This window comes from Pinus tabuliformis, chromosome Q (genome assembly GCF_031772625.1).
Source record: "Pinus tabuliformis cultivar Carrire ecotype Pingquan chromosome Q, CPIR1, whole genome shotgun sequence".
Classification (NCBI taxonomy): domain Eukaryota; kingdom Viridiplantae; phylum Streptophyta; class Pinopsida; order Pinales; family Pinaceae; genus Pinus; species Pinus tabuliformis.
The window spans coordinates 1,294,027,925-1,294,049,413 of NC_142296.1; positions in this window are offsets into that span (position 1 = coordinate 1,294,027,925).

A 21,489-nucleotide genomic window follows, 5' to 3' on the forward strand; every position below is an offset into this window, starting at 1 on the left:
CAGAAATCGTTGAGACCAGCGTTATATGCCAAAACAATGTTATATGTCAACCAGTGTTAATACAATGCCAAAACAGTGTTATAATACCAGCGTTCTTCAAAACAAGAGCAGCAGCATTCTCCAACGGAGCAGCGTTCTGTAAATACTTAAAATGAAGCAGTTCTCAGTGGCCTGGAAACAGGCTCTTCAACCAGTCTGTCCATGGTGCTGGCGGATCTTCATGTCTCTCGTGCCACTCGTGTTTGTGTTCATCTGAGTCTAGGAACAACCACTGGCCATGGTCTGGAAAGTCTGGTCTTCCAACAATACGTTCGAATGCCCTCTCTCGCGGTTGGAACCCGAATTTCTCATTCTCCGCTCGGGGACGGACTTCCTTAGGGAAACTTCTGAAAGAAGAAACAGACTCTTCTTCAGAAGAGGGGAAGAAGGAGGGCCATGAGAATTGTGGACAGAAAGCTCAGTAGGCAGACTCCACAGGGGCAGAGGACAGAGAGCAGTAGGCAGAAGGGAGTTACAACTATTTTGGGAGCTGGCTTTGATACCATGTCAGACCACGCAGTAACTCCTCAACCAAAAATTGATTCATATGTTATTCCTTCAGGTAGGTCTTCATTATATACATGAGGGAGAGACTGTTTAGTTCATCTCCCGATGACTGTTCATATTATTTATTTATTTATTTACATTATATTCACCCAATCCTGATGATTAGGTGTCAACAATTCCATCCAAAAAAATGAAGGGATTACAACCTACAACACATCCACTCCAACCTCCTCTTCCTTCTCTCAATTACAATGTTATCTAAATAATACACACTTGCAATACATTTTCCTCATAAAAAGAGGGTATTCTTATAGGTAAAAACCCTAATATAACATCTACTAGTAGATATATGACTTAATGATGAATGGTTCAGATTGACAATAATATTACAATATTTTAAAAGGAAAATTTTCCATACATTTCTCTTTTTGGGGTGCTTCCCTTGAACCCCCACCAAGGGGAGCTACAAAGATTTGTCTCCACCCCATGGACCCTGTTGGCTTAAGGGCACCTGGCCCAAGTTCAAAGTTAATCATTCCAATAAAAAAACCCTAAATTCTGGTCCTTTCGGCAATAACCTGCATAGTGCAGGCTGCAGTCTCACCCGAAGCAGTATTGGGGGATGCTAGAACCATGTGTCTTCATCCAGAAACCATGTGATAGGTAGCCTGCAATCCTTGTAGCTCAGATCTGTCTTCATGTAGATCTATGTCTTCCTATGGTGCACTACTGCAACTACATGAAAACGGCCCTCAAACCTTCGCGAAGGTCTGCGATTAGACTTTACAAACCCAAAAGAATTAGACTTACAACTTTCGCGTAGTAAATACTAACCCTAGATCTACCTCCATGCATATCTACTCGATTCAAACATAGATCATACATATTTGGCTAATTTTTACAGATCCATTTGGGCACATCAACCCTGACTTACAGATCAATACTATTAGGGCCCATCAAACCCTAATTTAGTTGTTACATGCCCTAAAGAAGTCAACCATCAGAATGCCTAGCTTCCTAAGAAGTTCTATGACTAAAATCATCCAAAAATTGTCTCTAAGAGGATCAGCGCAGGTAGATACACTACCAGGGTGCACTGTAGTGCAACCCAGTACACTACCAGGGTGCACTGTAGTGCAACCCAGTACACTACCAGGGTGCACTACAGTGCAGCCTAGTACACTACCAGGGTGCGCTGGGCAAATTTGAGCGAAATCTGCATTGAGGTTTGGAATATTCTTATCCATAGGATGCCTCTAGAAGTTTCCCAAGGCTATCCACTCCTTTGCGCTCGAAATTGGATGAGGGAGGGAGTTAAGGAACATCAATCCCTTTATCCCTTCCTCCATGGAACTAAATCCTAAGTTTGGGAGGGCATTCATTATCACCATTTATGGCATAATTTCCTTCATTCACCTATAAAAAGACCACTCATATAAGTGATTAGGGGCTGGAAATCATTGAATTATAGGGAGATGCTATTAGTATGAGACTTGAGTTGGTTTCAAGTATTGTAATGATGTCAAAATGTCTTGCTTGTTATGAAGAGAGGATGGGATTGAATTGGAGGAGTGGCACTGAATCAAGCAAATTGGGTTATAACTCTTCCTTTTACTAATAAAGTGTTAATTTTTTTTTCCATATGTTTGTATTGTTCATTGATGCTTTCATATGTGTATTATGAACTTGATTCCATTCTATGTTTAATCAATAGATCATTATCATATGCTCTGATTAGTTTTTGTCTTCTGTCTGTGTGCAGGTACTTTTCAAGCAGATTAAGTATGGAAAGGAGCGACAAAATTGGTCAAGGGAGATAAGGAGTAAGTGAAAGCTACATGTATGCTTCGTTACTGTCTTATTTAATTGATTGGTTATATAAAAAGTAGAGAATGCTTTGCACTGTTGTTCTAGACTTAGCTACTAGTCTAGGGGTTTAAGTGTTTATCCGTAGACACTACAACTTCCCAAAACAAATTGGTGACCATACTGGGGACTGATTATTCATCTTAGTAGCTTATTAGCCTCTTAAGACACCTTGACATACTTTAATTGTTGTAATTCAGCCTTTTGCATTGAATTTTGGTCAAAATTTGAGGTTAGATGATTCTTGAGTGGCCTCACAGGAATCAGCGCAGGCTAGCCTTAGAGAGAGTGTGCTGTAATGCACCTTCCAGTTAGAGACAATGCATTACAGTGAAGTTACTCCCTCTTTGGCCTACGCTGATCTTCCTAGGGTCAGATTCCCACCCTTGGAATTATTTTTTTTTGCCAAAATTCTTTTGATTGCTTGTTTGCTGATTGTAAATGGATGTCATGTCTCTGAAAATAGTTTTTAATCTCCTTAGCTGGCCCTAGTTAGACTAGGATTGATAAATGTTTCTTATGTATTTACTTTGTCATTTTCAATCTATAGTCGAAAGTTATTTTTTTTGGTTGATTGATCTTTGTCGAAAGAAAGTGTCATAAAATCGTCTTTTCCTTCGAAAATTGAATTGTCGTAAAGTCTTCATTCATGAAAGATCGATTGATTGATGGGTGCATATGATTAATATTTTCATTGAAAATGTCGTAATTCCTCATTTCTTTGAAAATGAAAGTGTCGTAAAGTCTTCCTTTCGTTGAAAAGAAATTGTTGCAAAATTGTCATTTTTATGAAAAGAGTTTATTGATCGATTGTGCATTAGTTTTCCTTTTAGTTCATTCACATTAAGGGAAATAAAAAAGAAATACATGCATGTTGCATTGAAAAAGTTTGTGAATGCTTGAAGAGAGTAGCTAGGGAAACTGCATTTAGATTGTGCTCTTTGCTCTTTGATCAAAAGAAATCTGATTGCTCTATCCCTAAGTAGCTAGGATTTTCATCATTAAATTGAATGGAAAGAATGCTTATCATGGTAGTTTCATTCCTAGGAATTTCAGAATACATCACGTGGTGAACTTGAAAGGAAAATTCCTAAGCAAGATCAACTTAAAATAAACATCAATTTACCTAATGGAGCATTGTCATTAACACAAACATTTAGTGGTTCTAGGTTAGAGACGTGTTCCGACGTCATAAAACAAAGTAGTTGTCGCTAACTTGTTTTCAATACATCCTGAGTGTGATACCTCATTCCACGTACGTGAGTATATCGTAGCTCGCCCACGTACCTTCAGGTATATAGGGTGGTGTTACAGTACGTAAAGAATATGGGAATGCTCTCACTGTGCGGTTTTGCATTAGACAATGCTTATATGGTTTGGGCCTCCACGTTTTCGGGTATATATGGGAGGACAACGCTAGGTTGCTATCCATCCTTAGGTAACCAAGTCGGCCGCCTTGTACACTATGATACACTGAACACAACATTCGGGGAGATTTCCTGCCCATACTTCTTGGTTCGCTAGGAGGTATTCTGCAGTTCACAATTGCTTGGTAAACCTTTTGCCTAGATTATCCCTCTTTTGTTTTGTTATGTTACTTTGATTAAAATAAAATTAATTGACCGCGGATAAAATCCTCCATACTCGCTCCTTAGTTGATCTTAGGTTGAGACATATGGCGATAAATCTGGAGTCCACCGATCAAGGAATTCCTTGTGATTGGAATGCTAGTCCTTTTCCTTCTTTCAAAAATATTGGTGCTCCTTATATGGCTACATTGTCCCTTCCAGGACTTACCATTGGCTTGCCAGTATGGTTGTTTTCAACCTCCTTGGTTCAAAATTTCGTGATTTATCCGCAATCGCGTACACCTCCAACTTGAAAAAATCAACCTCCAGTTGATCCTAAGGTTGACCCTTTGCCTTCTTCCTCGGTTGTTTCCTCCTCCCATTCTTCCTCTTCGCCTGGTGAAAGTATTGGTACTAGTAACCAGGTGGCTAAGAAGAAGAAGAAGAAGCAAATTCAATAGAGGGGCAACCAAGCAACCATTGCTTTGAATGCAACATTTGATGAGAAACCATTCGTCAAGCCTCACAAAGTTCGATATCCATGCAAACTTTGTGTGGGAGACCATATTCTTCGAAATTGTCCTGATATTCCTAAGATGTTAGAATAATGGTATTCCTGTTCACATCATCCTGTGTCATCAAATTCTTGAGATCATGTTGGTGACACACCATCAACTAGTGGTAGTAAAGTTCAAGGAAATAAGGGTAAAGTTAAGTTCCCTTGTAGGTTATGTGAAGGGAATCATCCCATTCACCTTTGTCCCTATCTGGATGAAGCCAAAAGAGTGTTGGATAATTGTCCTGCTTCACCGCAACGACTTCCATCTGGTTACAAGAAAATCTCCCTAAATCCTTCACTAGTTGATGAATTGACGGTCCAAAAATCAACCGTCAGTCAAACCCACTCTCTCTGAAAGTCAATCCTATGAGTCTATACCCAACCCAAATCAACAGGTCGAGGTAACAGTTGATCCGATTTCACCTTCAGCTAATCGTACCTTTCCTGAAGAGAGTGAATATGATACCACTCAAGTTCTTTTTATTTCTTCAGATTCTAATGTGCTTCGGGGCAGTCCTCCTGTTCCATCAAGATAGGAGGAAAATATTCCAGTTCTCGTAACTCAAGGGGTTAATTCTCCCATTTCTATGGTACCCCCTCCAAGTAGTCTAGTCACTTCCTTTGATTGGAACCGATTGGCTGGATTCCGTCTTCCTTCTTATGTGCCTTTCCAGATCATAGTACAGGTTTGTAATATGATTGTATCTGGCACTATTATAGATGAAGGTGCATCAGTGAGTATCCTTTCCTCAACTGCTTGGCAAGCCCTCGGTTCGCCACCGCTTGTGCTTATTACCTAGAATCTATTGGCATTTAACAGAGGAACCACTCAACCATTAGGGATCCTCCCTCAGTTACCTATTACTTTGGGAGGAAAAATCGTTTATCTAAATGTGATGGTAGTCCCAAGCCCTTTAGATTATAATTTACTTCTTGGGCGCGACTATGTTTATGACATGGGAGCTATTGTTTCAACACTCTTTCGAGTGATTTGTTTCCTGCATGAAAGTAAAATTGTCACTGTTGACCAACGTTCATTTCCCGGTCCAAATATGGCTTCCAGTCAACCATCTTCCCTAAATGGTCCTTTTGTGCTAATGGTATCATCCCCGCCACGGGTTAATTATGTTTCAACTTGTTCCATAACTACATCAACTGATGATCATTTCAGTGATGTTGTACATCATGTACTGGGGGCATTGGAACCAGATCTCTCCTTCATGACCTCTTATGATTTGTGAAACTAGGAGTATGAGGATAGTTGTTTTACTGTGTCAACCTCGTTAAAAAATGAAACAGGTCCATGGGGATAGTTCTTTTACTATGTCAGCCTCGTTAAAAAATGAAACATGTTCATGAGGATAGTTCCTGGTCTTGTGTCAACCTCGTTAAAAAATGAAACATGGAGTCTGAGTAGAGTTCCTTGTCTTGTGTCAAGCTCATTAAAAAATGAAACAAGGTCCCCTGGAGAAAAGTTCCAAGTCGAGTCTTTGATTAGATCTTGTAGAATCCTAGTCGAGTCTTTCACTTGATCTCATAAACGAACCTTCATTCCATCCACCTAATAGCCACGAGTAGTCTACATAGGTGAATGTAATGAAGCTTGGGGGGCATGCACCTAATGGTAAAGTTAAGTTTCCCTGTAGGTTATGTGAAGGCAATCACCCCATTCAACTTTGTCCCTATCTGGACGAAGCCAAAAAGGTGTTGGATGACCGTCCTGCTTCACCGTAGTGACTTCCATCTGGTTATAGGAGACTCTCCCTTTCATCACGCTGGGGGCATGTAAACCAATCTCAAGCATAGTTCTTTGTTTCAAGCTTGTGTAAAAATGAAACTAAATTCAAGCATAGTTCTTCATTTTAAGCTTGTATAAAAATGAAACTGAATCCAAGCATAGTTCTTCGTTTCAAGCTTGTGTAAATGTGAAACTGAATCCAAGCATAGTTTCCTATGGTTCAAGCTTGTGTAAAAATGAACCCATTTCCATTTAACCCTCGTGATTGCCATTCTATCAGCCTTTTTTGTCATATGAGCCTTGGTTGTTTTCATCCCATCGCCACCATCCCTTTGGCCGATCATACGCTTTCACTTGGTTGTTTTACCCTTTTTTAGGAACAGTTGCAATGAGTGGTCTTATTAGCCAGCCTCTTCACATCAATCAACATGTTTTGAGAAGTTACAACATCACCGAAACCAGATGCTATCCTAGACACCACTCATTCCTCAAAATGGAGTCCTCTTTAAGCTCTTTTCAGACTCTCTAAACATGAAAAGATTATCGAGTGCTTGTCCTTTCCAGCTCGTTAATGGATTGGAAATGATATTTCTCTTGTATTATTTTACGCTTATTCGGAATTGAGAGATTAATCTACGAAAAAGAAATTTTGGAGTTACCTCTTCGTCCCTTTTCAAACTTTCTAAACATGAAAACGACTGAGTTATATTTGTCGTTAAACTTGTTAAAAACATCAAATAACGACAAACTTGTCCATCTAGACAAGACCGAGTTTCACCTTCACTAGACTCGTTAAAACATCAAATAGCGATGGATTCACCCGAAGGGTGGAATTATACAACAAGCATATGTTATCCTCCTCAAGCTTGATAAAAATAAAGAGGTATTGCTCAACAATGAATGGGGAAAATTGGAAAAAGGGGAAAAAACTTTATGGTATCAAGTCGCTCTTGAACATGACACTTTCACCTCATCACCGTGACTATGTGGGTTGGGTCATTCAACTTGATGGTTATCACACCATTGGTCTATCATACCATCTATTACTTTGTTTTGGGTCAATGCTACCAATTCATCTTCGTGTCGCCGACATGTTCAAGAGAAGTCATTCAATTCAAACTTCATCCTTTTCAATACTGCAAACCTTCATTTTCATGACCGCCATTCCTGAACCTTCTGTTGTCAGTCGATTTTTCATCTCCAAAATCATTTACCTCATTTCGTGTCATTGATGTGGGATACATCAAGGCCCTCCTGCGACAAGTCGCTTCTTGTCGACATCAGCACATTATCCAAGAAGTTGACTTAGAAACACCCCTTCAGTACCTTGAGGCTTGCATACATCAATGGCAGGTTTCTCGCTTCCGGCGATAGGTTGACATCATTGGCCTTCGACCAAAAGACTTTGTATGGTGTTCAACATCAAATCATTTATTCACACCATGTGAAATGTATTATAGTACCTTAAGGGTCATTATCATTATCGATGATTCCTCTCGCATTTGTTAACAACTTACATCATTGGCTGGTAATCAGATGATGTCTTCCCATGTTCAAATTTAGGTCATCTATTCACATGGTTAGACTTGTACTTGAGCGAAATATTGAATGAGATTGAAGACCCCGGAACTAGTTTCATCCATCCGAGCTGCGATATTTTCAGGAGTACTAAATCAAACGTAAAATGGCCTTACATTCATGGTCATCCATTCATGGGTCTATATCTGTAGACGACTATATCTGTACATGTAATGAAAGTTTATAAGCTGAGCATGGGTATGCCTTCCCTCAGCAAGTTCATGAGAAAAAATCAAATTATCATGATATATGTATTGTAATCGATGCAGGTCACCTTCTGCTTCAAAACCTCTTCTCCACATGATAAATAATTTCACTCGACATACATATTTACGACTTCATGCTTTAGGGGGCAACTGTTACAAATCCATTTGGGCACATCAACCCCGACTTACAGATCAGTACTATTAGGGCCCATCAAACCCTAATTCAATTTTTACATGCCCTAAAGAAGTTAACCATCAGAATGCCTAGCTTCCCAAGAATTTCTATGACTAAAATCATCCAAAAATTGTCTCTAAGAGGATTAGCGCAGGTAGATACACTACCAGGGTGCGCTGCAGTTCAGCCTAGTACACTACCAGGGTGCACTGCAAGGTAGCCCAATACACTATTAGGGTGCGCTAGGAAAATTTGAGCGAAATCTGCATTGAGGTTTGGAATATTCTTATCCATGGATGCCTCTAGAAGTTTCCTAAGGCTATCCACTCCTTTGGGCTCAAAATTGGATGAGGGAGGGAGTTAAGGAACATCAATCCCTTTATCCCTTCCTCCATGGAACTAAATCCTAAGTTTGGGAGGGCATTCATTATCACCATTTATGGCATAACGTCCTTCATTCACCTATAAAAATACCACTTATCTAGGTGATCAGGGGCTGGAAATCATTCAATTATAGGGAGATGTTGTTAGTATGAGACTCGAGTTGGTTTCAATTATTATAATGATGTAAAAATGTCTTACTTGTTATGAGGAGAGGATGGGATTGAACTAGAGGAATGGCACTGAATCAAGCAAATTGGGTTGTAACTCTTCCTCTTACTAATAAAATGTTAAAAGCTTTTTCCATATGTTTGTATTGTTCATTGATGCTTTCATACGTGTATTATGAACTTGATTCCATTCTATGTTTAATCAATAGGTCATTATCATATGATTTGATTGGCTTTTGTCTTCTGTCTGTGTGTAGGTACTTTTCAAGCGGATTAAGTACGGAAAGGAGGGACAAAATTGGTCAAGGGAGATAATAAGTAAGTGAAAGCTATAGGTAGGCTTCGTTATTGTCTTATTTAAGCGATTGGTTATATAAAAAGTAGAGAATGCTTTGCACTGTTGTTCTAGACTTAGCTACTAGTCTAGGGGTTTAAGTGTTTATCCGTAGACACTAAACTTCCCAAAACACTAATACCTTTGCGAAACCAGATCATTACTTATTTCATGCATATAGATTGAGGTTTAAAACATTCACGCATCAATTACACTTTATTCCACATGAAAAATATCATTAAGAAATAATGCATAACTTGAACATAAATAAGAATAAGACACAAATGCAAGATATTTGTTCCCAAAATCAATCTTTATTATATTCAGCATTCAGATTAGAGACTTTTTCCACCCTACACACCCAACTGCAGGGGCCTATGCACTTAGTTGTAGACTTGCCAAGGTCTCCATGCACTCAGCTTCAGGAGCTTTCCCCTTTCTCCAAGTACAGGAAAATAGAGTTTTCCTACCTTAGCACTTACCCAAAACAATAATATTTTATCTTAGTTACCTTCTCTAGACTCACTATGACTCAATTATTTATAGCCTTTCTATTACAATACCATGGCCTGCGACCTATGGGTGAGTCGCAAAACCAAACTATCATTTACCCATACAAGGGGCTAAAGCCCCTTTGACTCCTACTTAGCTGTGCACTTCGCTTCCACATTTCACAGAGACTTTACATTCTTTAAAAAATTCTTCTAAAAAATTGGTTAAATTAACCCAAAATTGGCCCTAGGGACCCTATCCCAACAGGCCGCCAACACAAATATGGTGACTCACCCTCGATTCACTCGGCTGACACCTCGATCTTATTGCGGAGGTCACTGAACCCAACCTGCAATGCTGTTACATCAACAAAATCCTGTACCACGACCCACTGCACTTCTTCTACTAGATTTTCTATTGTCGGTCCTTGTACTACCAAGCGCATCGTTCTTTGTGTCTGCTGAAGTGTATTTAACTTTTCCTAGGTTGACAGAGTAAGATGATTGGCTTCCTTTGTCCATGGTTGTATTTTGGCCTTGAGAAGGGCCTCTTTCCTTTGTAGCTCTTCAATATGTGAATGCGACTATTTACCTTCCTGCAATCGAGTGAGTCATTGGACTGGCACCAAAGTGCGTGCAGTCGCCCTAAATTCATCAAACCTTCACTGTGTCTCCCAAATATTTATGGTAAGCTTCTACAGGTTTGGATCCTCCTATAGAGTTGTCCATAACTACATGGCCTAATCAAATATCATCCTGCAGTCTGTGACTATTGTATCCAAAGTGCCCATGCTTTACTTGATAACTACTCCGTGCTGCTCCCGGACCTCTGACAGAGTGGTTGGCTGTAATTTCAGTTGTAGCTTTGAGATCTTCATCTGTAATTCAAACATGACTTTTCCTATCTCATCCTTGGATGCGTGGACCACAACAACCTATTTCTTGATTTTTGTTGTAGCTGTGACATCCTCCGGAATGTTTAAATTTGGCACTAAATTGCATGCCTATGTTATGGTTGTTTCCAGGCTTTGACTTCACGCTTGTAGCTCTTCCTTTTATTTCAGAACCTAAGCCTTCACAACAAACATCTACTCATTGTTTACCTTGAATTCACTGATCACTTCAAGCACGCACTGCTCTCTGGTCCTAAGCTCATCCGAAACCCCCTAATGAAGTGCAGGGAGAGTCTGAAGTTGCAACACGACTAAGTTCACCCCAATTTCTTTGATTGCGCTAAAAAAACACGGTCTTCCTCTAATTCCACGTGAATTAATCCTTCTGGTAAGGATATGAATCTAAGGTATAGAGTCCATTCTAGCTCCAAAACCTTCTCGCTCCATTGCGCCAGGCTCTCTTGCACCCCACTCACTTGCCCAATGCTCGCTTGAATCAACCTGTTTGGATCTGCAGCTCGCGTAGATCCTTCTAGATGCTCCCTAGTGTCTACATGTACTACTTTAAATTGTTGCCACAACTCTGTTGTGGTGTCTCTTAATTTGTCTACAATCTCATCTAGATCCCCTTTTGTGAGGATCATCAGGTCAATGCGTGCTTGTTTATCGGATTTTTGCTTGTTCCATGGTCCGAAAATTTTCTCCTTACTGCACTTATTCAATGTGAAGGGAGTGCTCTGCTCCTCTCCACTATCTTCACCCTGCTCTGAAAGTTCTTGCTCTTCGGTATGCTGGGAAGCCGATGCTTTGACTTCCTCTGTGTCAGTGCGCTCTGTCTCAGCATGCTCTTTTGTAGTGTGCTCTTCTTCAGCAATTTCCTTAACAACAACTTCTTCTTTCTCTGCTGAGCCAATGCTCGCACTGCTTTTTGTGCTGCTTCTTTTTGATTCTTCCTAATTTTCATCTACACAGCAAAGATTTCTCCACCCTTACTAGTACCTGCACCAATGTCCATGGGTTCACATCACTTCACTGGCCAACTCCTTGCAATTTCCTGTAGATCTGTTTCTGAGATGAAGTATGGAAGCTTGTCTGATATATGTTTAGGGTCCTTCCTCGCCCTAATTGATACATTATGAAAATAGGACTTGAACTCCGCGAAGGCCCTCAAATGCTCAAACAAGGTTGGAGACAAACTTGGCCGCTGAATGATTACTGTGTGGAGATCCATTTCAACTATTATCCAAAAAATCTTCGATTCCTTGATCCTCTCCAGATCCTTTGTCACCCACAATGAAGCGAACTTCACTGCCTCTCGTAAATCTTCTGCTTGCGGAGGAAACTGACTATCCTTCTGTAATCACCATGCTACTAAGATAAGTAACAACATGAGTCAGGCATAATGAAAGGGCTTACTATCCTCCTGTGCTTCGAGGCAGTTCGCGAGGAATTCCTTACATAAATATTGTGCCTAGTTATATTGTACTCCCATTGTGCATTGGGCAACCAATGATACTACTAGTGTAGGAACTTCGCCAGCACACCATTTCCTCAAAATTTTTCCAGCTAGAATTTGGGCAGAAAACTGCACTGCCTGGTATTGAATGGAGTGGATAGAGTATCCGTGCGACTTCTTGATCAATCCAAATTCAGCTTTCATCTTATTTATTAGTACCTTTTCTCCATTTTTCCCTCCAAACTCCTTGGCAGGGTCCACCCCTTTATAGGGTAGCTTCATAATCCTATGGATGAGCATATCCGTGATAGGGATGGGTTCACCGAGCCATAAGCACCCATCATGCACCAGCATGAGCAGTTGGTGCACACACACAATGTTGATAATTGACCAGTGAAAATGTGGTACTGTTGATGGTGCTGGACCTGCCAACATGTCAAGGGGATCTCCCTGATAAGAAGTCACAATTAGACCTTAGACTGTTTGGTGTAGGAGTCCTAGTAGTGGGTCATAAGGTAATGCCTTAACAACGATGTCGCACAGAGGAAAGTAAGATAACTCTATCAGTAGCAAGGGTGTGACTGATGCAGTGAGTCAAAGAAGGTGTATGAAAGGTTCTAACACATAAAGGGGAGATGAAGGTGAAGGTGAGTTCCATGTTGAAAGGAATCAGTCCCAACTCAGCTAGGAACACACAACACAAAAGGACATGCATAACTTCCGACGAAGCAGTCCACTCAGATGCCACAATCACAACATACAAGGTAAGATAACACGTACAACACTCACGAATCAGTCCGAGACAAGTGCAATGGTCGTTACAGCAAGGTTCATGTGAAAGATTTGTCTGGTGTCCGATAGAGCAGTCGACACGAACGAGACAACATTAACAACATATACAAAACATTAATAACAAGATTCATATAATTGCATACAAATTAGTTCATACACAAATATGTAAGTTAAACAACATATATCATTAAGGCAATCAGAGCGGTCCAACTACAATAAAAACATATGCATGAAAATGTGTTGGCTCTTATTATATAAAGAAGTGTAAGTCACAATCATACAATACATCCATGTAAACCTACTAGCCCTAACAGTGGAATGTTACAGCCACATCCTCCTACTCCTCCAAAGAGACGAACTAGCTCTGTGTAGTGGAGAAGCCAAGGCGTGTTACAATACTGTCCAAAATTTATCCAAGATAGTATTATCAGAAGCTTGGATGACCAAAAGCCTCTACAATGAGTTATGAGGGACTATTTATAGCAAAGGGTGGGGTGACCCTTGACATTCCCCTTTGTGACAGTCCAACTACCCTCATGACTCTTCACCTACTCTATGACTGTTACATCCAACCATTGACACTTGACTTACACTTGACATGACTCAACATTACAATGCACATGTACTCATGTGAGACAACATGGCTTGAGCAAGCCTTGCAAGACATCACTGACACTCGGTCCGCTGTGATGAGACCAACTCTTTCACATGCTTGTGATGGTGAAGGTGGTGAGCTAATGCCAAGCTTGGTTGTCCGTGATGGTGCTCATGCACCTTATGGTGACATCTTGCTAAAGCGAACTCTTGCCTCTGTTACAACCGGTGCATGGTTTTGCGCCTTCATCCAACTCGTCTACTAACATGCACATGGTCTTATTGGGTACGATTGAACCGGAAACACACTGATGCATAGTGTCCATGCTGATCTTCAAGTGTGTGTTGGTGGTCATGCACATCAACATTCCGATGCACATGTTCAACCCCAGTTGGACTTGCTTCTTGTCTTCGCCTTGGTGAGTGTGTTGAATGGGTTAGATTGCATGCGTGCACTCAATGACATGCATGCTGTTGAATCCCTTGCATGCGATCAACAACACTACTCACCATGTCTGCTCTGTGTCAGCTACTGGGATGGATCCTTAGCTTGTATGGGCACAGTTTCATCTGTGAGTTCATGTTGCGCCCATTGCTATTCCTGTTCCTGTTGCAACTCATTTCTCTGTCTGTGCAGCTTCATGTTCTTTGTGAGTTGCTGCTTCAGCACATGCAACTCCTTCTTTGTTCCATCTTATGACTTCGCGCGATCTTCATGCCGTGCCATCACTTCATAGCCGGAGTCTCCAAAGTTACTTTCATCATCAATGGACCTGCTTGAGCTTGCAACCTTGTTCCACCTCTATGTTGTCAACAACCCTCCTCTTGCATTCGTTGCATTTGGTATGATGTATTCAACTTATGTTCATGATATTGTTTGCTGTGATGATGCTGCAGTCATATCTTGATGTCCTTGTTTACGAACAACTTGATGTCTTCGTGGGTAGGCAAGTCCATGGACACTTGATCGACTGCACCCCCAAGTGTGCTATGAATGGTGTCTTTGTCTCTGCTCTCCTGGAAACCATTATACATGTACTGGTGAGAGGTAGATGAACACCTGAGATACTGGAGACATGGAAACACTCATGGCAAGAAATTTGTTAGTCGAAAACCAAAATGAACATGAGAAATGACTTGCAACATACCTGGGTGCATGATCATGAAGGTTGCACAATTTCAGCCGGGAGGTCGGGACACCGATCGCCAAGACTGTACAAGGCACAATCTAGGCTATTGGGAGACTTGCTGACTGCTGGAACTGCGTAATGCACAGTCTAGTCTGGCTGCTGACTGCTGGGATTGCACAATGTGTAATTCTAGTTAGGAAGGACTGCTGGCCTAGGGACAAATTTGTGCAATTTCTTGGGCCAAGCAGCCACTATCCTCGAGAAATGTGCAAAACAATCCTGGAGGCCAATGCTGGGTAGGAATGCGCAAATATAGAGAGGAAGGCGAGCCTTCCTTCCCCAGATTGCACAATGCATCCTTGGTGAAGGTAGAGTCTGGGCCAAGGTTGGCCCGACTCGCAGACGGGCAACTGAAAGCAACTAAGATAGTAAATGCATGGAAACACTAAGTGATAGCAGAAGTGATTGACAGTGCATGCAAAACATGAATGAAAGATTCATAAAATAGATCAACATGCATGTGGGTGAGGTAGTTCGCCGGTTGGGGGAACGTCCATGAAAAACAGTTTCATGTATGTGACAACAATGAGATAGCAAAAAAAACTGAAACAGAGTTAGAAAAGCTAGTATTTATGTAAACGACAGCAAGCGTTCAAATAAATCAAGCAAATAGTACTCCCAAAAGCGAAAACACAAAAAGCGATAGAAATGCAGCACAAGGCATGGGAAGCGGGCTTACCCCAAAACAACTGAGCTGAATGTGCCGACTGCTCCTAGATGTGATGTGGGATGTCAGAGCTGCAAGGTTGATGTGAGGAATGATCTCTGCAACGTCCGGTTGATGATTTTTGATAACATCGAGGTTGTGATGCGCATGCCACGAATCTAGGGTAAGCGACACTTGGTGGGAGGTTTTGGAATTTATCCTTGCATGTAACCTCCAACTACTAAACGTAGATCCATGAAAAAAGGGATGCCTTTGCATGCTGCTTGGAAGAAGCAACCCACGCATGCAAGTCTATTTTGCTCAGTCCTGGAGGGAACCGGTCAACCCAGCTGCACATGCAAGAGACTGCTCGACTGCTAGAGAAAATGTGCATTTCTCGCTGGGAGCTAGGCTGGCTTCCCAGGAGATTTGCACAATTTCTAGGAAGAGCAGCTGACTACTACCTAGATTTGCACAAATTCTGGGCTGAGCAGCCTTGTTGGGGAAATTTGAGCAAATCCTGTTGGGAGTGTTGGCAGGTAGGATTGCGCAATCCTAGAGCCCAGAAGGCTGCCAGAGAGGATTGCGAAATTTCTGGAGGGAAGGCTGGCTGCCCTCCAGAAATGTGCAATTTTCAAGGGGAAGCTACTCAGCCTGTAGGTGGACCAAGTCCGGGTGAACAACCTATGAGGGGAATGGATCAAGCTGTGACCGACAGACTGCCTTTGTGCAAGAAAGACATTGAATCTTGTGAACTTAACAAAGCAAGGAAATCTTTTGTGAAGGTTGGAAGGGAGGCTCCAAAATGAGGCTAAGGAAAATATTTGGAGGGTGGTTGTAGCTGCTACAACACTTGGTGACACATTGGTAGAACTCCAGCTCTTTGAATGGACCTTGTTTGTGAAAAGCAAGTCTAACACCTCAATAAGTATAGCTCAGTTTTCAGATCATCTTGGTTTCACACTAACTTGATTGTAAGATGTAGCATTTGCCAAACCCTTGGTCGATTGACACACATTCCAAGCCAAGGCACCATAGTTGTTTCGATTGGGGTTGAGGGGTATATAGGTGCACACGTAGTATAGTCGTCAGAGTCTTAGTTTCATCTCTGGTGTTGCTCCATTGCCAGCAGGCCTGGACAATACCCCGGTGGAGTCACTTAGGAACACAAGCACGGCTCCGATGCCAGCAAGCTTGGTTAGTACCCCGACAGAGTTACTTGCATCACCTCACTTCACAGGAAGCCTTTCTCTTCTTTCGCCTTATTCATTTTTCATTTTTGACTTTTCATTTTTTTGATTCTTCACTATGCATAACACTTATTCATTTCAGAGGCGGAAGAGGGATCCTGACTTATTGAGAGCATAAGAGGTTATTTCAGTAGAGAAGTAGTTTATTGTATCTCTGACGTGCCTATGAAGGTTTTCCCCCTTACCTTACTCTACTTTACTGAGCTGACAAGGGTTAACCCAAAAACAATCGACTAGAGAAGCTGACATTAGTTAGCATGCAAGCGTTTTGTTTACACCAAGGTTCACTTCGAACAATACGTATTTTCCTTCAATGTATCATGGACTAAAAGTAACAATCTCATCATACAGAGGCAAGATGATAGATAACCAAGTAGCGATAGCTGTACAAGCCCTCTTATACTTTACCCAGCTTGCTTCAAGAGTCATACCTGGTTTCATGCAAAACTGACCTATGAACAAAACAAGCGAACGAACTAACAATCAACAAAGCAAAGCAAGAGCAAAAGTAAAAATGAAAGTGAAGCAAGTAAACAAACAAACAAGCAAACAAAGCACGTAAGTAAACAAGCATGCAAGAAAACAACTAAAAGAAAACACTACTCCTACTCCTACACTAACGGTACATGGGCTTGATCATGTGAAGAGATACTTCCAATGCAGCCACCGATGCATTGGTAGACCCATGTTCGTGAAGGTTTGGTCTGTGAGCAACCTAGTTGTGCGAACCAATAATCAAGAAAGATATAACAATGAAGACAACCACACTTCATGATTCAAAGTTCCCACGAGACATAAGAGAGTGCATTTGCGTTATGGGAAGTGCGCTGACTTATCATGGTGCCGTGTGACACTACGTGCAATGTTGAAGCATAAGCACACTCTTGACTGTGACATGCAAGCAAACGAAAGAAACAAAGATAAATTGTGTCGCGCATAAGTGCTTGCAATGTAAGATTCCTCCAATGCATGAGTAATGGGATTGTGTAGTTCGAGTGGAGGAAGTAAAATATGAGTGTTAGATTGATCTTGAGTGCATACATATGAGTTATTAGGAGACTTGAGTGTTTCAACAATTTCCTGATTGGAAGCAAAACCAACCTTAGGACAATGAGGGCCTGACATAACCATCATCTCGGGCTCAAGTGCCTCAACGGTCTGTGGGGTTTCGACTTCGTTGATAGATGGATTTTTGTAGACTAAAGGCTTAGATGGATTAAAAATGAGTGAATCAACATCGTGATCAGATGATGAGGTGAAGAGATCACGACAACCAAGATCAGAAAATTCAGGATGTTGGTCAGCACCCTCATGGTTTTTAGGAATCACATAGAGGGGTAGATGAGGAGGAAGGATGTTCACCCTCTGCGTTCCAAAAAAAGCAGATGGAAGATCAAGTGGATTTCCAATGAATGATTGGTCCTCTCCATTGTTGTATGATGGGCTAACATACGGTGTGTCCTGCGAAATATCAACAATGGGTGCAGCCGTGGATGAAGACGCACATGTGAAATCATGGATGGTAGGTTCACCAATGATGTTAGGAAAGAATGGAGGGGGCTTGTATGGAAGGGAGTCATCCTTCGCTGAGTGTTTATGTTCAAGCTCCCACTCATACTCTTCATGAATGAAAACACATCTTGGTTTTGCAACACCAACTCCATCAGTGGGTTGTCCCTCATTCACAACAAGTGAAGAGTCCAGAATGGACGAACACAAGACACCATCATTCGGAGGAACACCCAGGTGCGAAGACGGAGGTCATAGAAAAGAATGCATATGAGGAATTGAAGGAATCACAACCAAATATGCATGGAAATTGAGGGAAGTGATGTTGGGAGGGTGTGAAGGATGAATAGGTGTGTGAGAATGATCCTCAACATCACTGGGCAGTGGTGGAGCTGTTGAATAAGAGGAAGGTGGACAATCAATTGAGACAGTGCCCACTTCCACATGAGATTCTGAAGCTCCATCAATGAAGAATGTTGAGTGAGGCCTGATCTCAAACTTTCTCTTGGGACGTGAAGATTTCTTAAGGCAGTACTTGAACCAGTCCCAAAGATAAGCAAATTTCATCTAGCTCCTCAGAGCTTCAAACTGCGAGTCACGGCAACACTGCCAAAATCAATAACGGATTCATGCGGAGCCCTCCGTTGCTGTAATAGTTTCCGGTCAAGATGGTCTCAATCAAAATGATAGAATGTGTCTTCAATAATATCACATAAGTGCTCAAATGAGTGCACGGTGTTAGCCGGTAGGCTGAGTACCCAACAAAATGGAGATTTGTGAAGTGTGTATGCAAGCAGCAAACTGACCTGTTCATCAGAAAACTCATCTTCCTCATGAATCATGGGAAGAAATTTATGTAAGTGCTCAGGCCAAGCTACTTCGCCTTCACCATCATACGTGTGAGTGGACAATAGATCGAAAAGCTTCCCCGATATGGAGACATCTTCACGATTCAAAAAACACCTCAGGGGAAGAAGAGTGCAAGAATCCATGAAATATATGCAAAGGTTCAAAACTGGATAAGAGGACACAACTTGTCATTAGGCCCTCCTTCTAGCGTGAGAAATGTTGATGGTGTTGGACTCGCCAGGATGTCAAGGGGATCTCCCCTGTAAGAAGTCCCAATTAAACCTCAGACCGTTTGGTGTAGGAGTCCTAGCAGTGGGTCGTAAGGTAATGCCTTGACCGCGATGTCGCACAGAGGCAAGTAAGATAACTCTGTCAGTAGCAAGGGTGTGACTGATGTAGTGAGTCAAAGAAGGTGTATGAGAGGTTCTAACACATACAGGGGAGATGAAGGTGAAGGTGAGTTCCAGGTTGAAAGGGATCAGTCCCAACTCGGCTAGGAACACACAACACAAAAGGACATGCACAGCTTCCAATGGAGAAGTCCACTCGGATGCAACAGTCACAACATACAAGGTGAGATAACACGTAAAAAACTCACAGATTAGTCTGAGATGAGTGCAATGGTTGTTACAACAAGGTTCATGTGAAAGATCTATCTGGTGTCCGACAGAGCAGTCGACACGGACTAGACAACATTGACAACATATACAACACATTAACAACAACATTCATATAATTGCATACAAATCAGTTCATACACAAATACGTAAGTTAAACAACATATATCATTAAGGCAACCAGAGCAGTCCAACTACAATAACAACATATGCATGAAAATGTGCTGGCTCTTATTATATAAAGAAGTGTAAGTCACAATCATACAATACATCCATGTAAACCTGCTAGCCCCAACAATGGAATGTTATAGCCACATCTGCCTGCTCCTCCAAAGAGATGAACTAGCTCCGTGCAGTGGAGAAACCAAGGCGCGTTACAATACTGTCCAAGTTTTATCCAAGATAGTCTTATCAGAAGCTTGGCTGACCAAAAGCCTCTACAATGAGTTATGAGGGAATATTTATAGCAAAGGGTGGGGTGACCCTTGACATTTCTCTCTGTGACAGTTCAATTACCCTCATGACTCTTCACTTACTCTATGACTATTACATCCAACCATTGACACTTGACTTACACTTGACATGACTCAACATTACAATGCACATGTACTCATATGAGACAACATGGCTTGAGCAAGCCTTGCAAGATATCACTGGCACTCGATCTGCTGTGATGAGACTAACTCTCTGACATGCTTGTGATGGTGAAGGTGGTGAGTTGATGCCAAGCTTGGTTGTCCATGATGGTGCAAATGCACCTCATGGTGACATCTTGTTGAAGCGAACTATTGCCTCTGTTACAACCGGTGCATGGTTCAGCCCCTTCATCCAACTTGTCTGCTAACATGTGCATGGTCTTCTTAGGTATGGTTGAACTGGAAACACACTGATGCATAGTGTCCATGCTGATCTTCAAGTGTGTAATGGTGGTCATGCACATCAACTTGCCGAAGTACATGTTTAGCTCCAGTTGGACTTGCTTCTTGTCTTCGCCTTAGTGAGTGTGTTGAATGGGTTGGATTGCATGTGTGTGCTCAACGACATACATGCTATTGAATCCCTTGCATGTGATCAACAAAACTGCTCACCATGTCTGCTCCGTGTCAGCTGCTGGGATGGATCCTTAGCTTGTACGGGTGCAGTTTAATCCGTGAGAGCATGTTGCGCCCACTGCAGTTACTATTCCTGTTGCAACTCATTTGTCTATCTGTGCAGCTTCATGTTCTTCCTAAGTTGCTTCTTCAACACATGCAACTCCTTCTTTGTTCCATATTATGCCTTCACGTGATCTTCATGTCACGCCGTCACTTCATAGCCAGAGTCTCCAAAGTTGCTTTCATCATCAATGGACCTGCTTGAGCTTGCAACCTTGTTCCACCTCCGTGTTGTCAACAACCATCCTCTTGAATTCGTTGCATTTGGTATGTTGTCTTCAGCTACTGTTCATGATGCTGCTCACTGTGATGTTGCTGTTGTCATATCTTGATGTCCTTGTCTACGAACAACTTGATGTCTTCGTGGGTAGGCAAGTCCATGGACACTTGATTGACTACATCCCTAAGTGTGCTCTGAACAGTGTCTTTGTCTCTGCTCTCTTGGAAACCATTGTACCTGTACTACTCAGAGGCAAGTCACCACCTGGGATACCTGGAGACATGGCAACACTCATGGAAAGCAATTTGTCAGTCAAAAACCAAAATAAACATGAGAACTGACTTGCAACATACCTGGGTGCATGATCATGAAGGTTGCACAATTTCGGCCGGGAGGTCGAGAGATCGATTGCCAAGAATGCACAAGGCACAGTCTGGGCTATTGGGAGACTGGTTGACTATTGGAATTGTGCAATGCATAGTCCAGTTTAGTTGCTGACTACTAGGATTGCGTAATACACAATTCCAGTTGGGAAGGACTGCTGGCCTAGGGACATATTTGCGTAATTTCTTGGGCCAAGCAGTGATTGCCCTTTAGAAATGTGCAAAATAGTCCCGAAGGCTAGTGTTGGGTAGGAATGCACAAATATGGAGAGGAAGCTGAGCCTTCCTTCCCCAGATTACGCAATGTAGCCTTCGTGAAGGCAG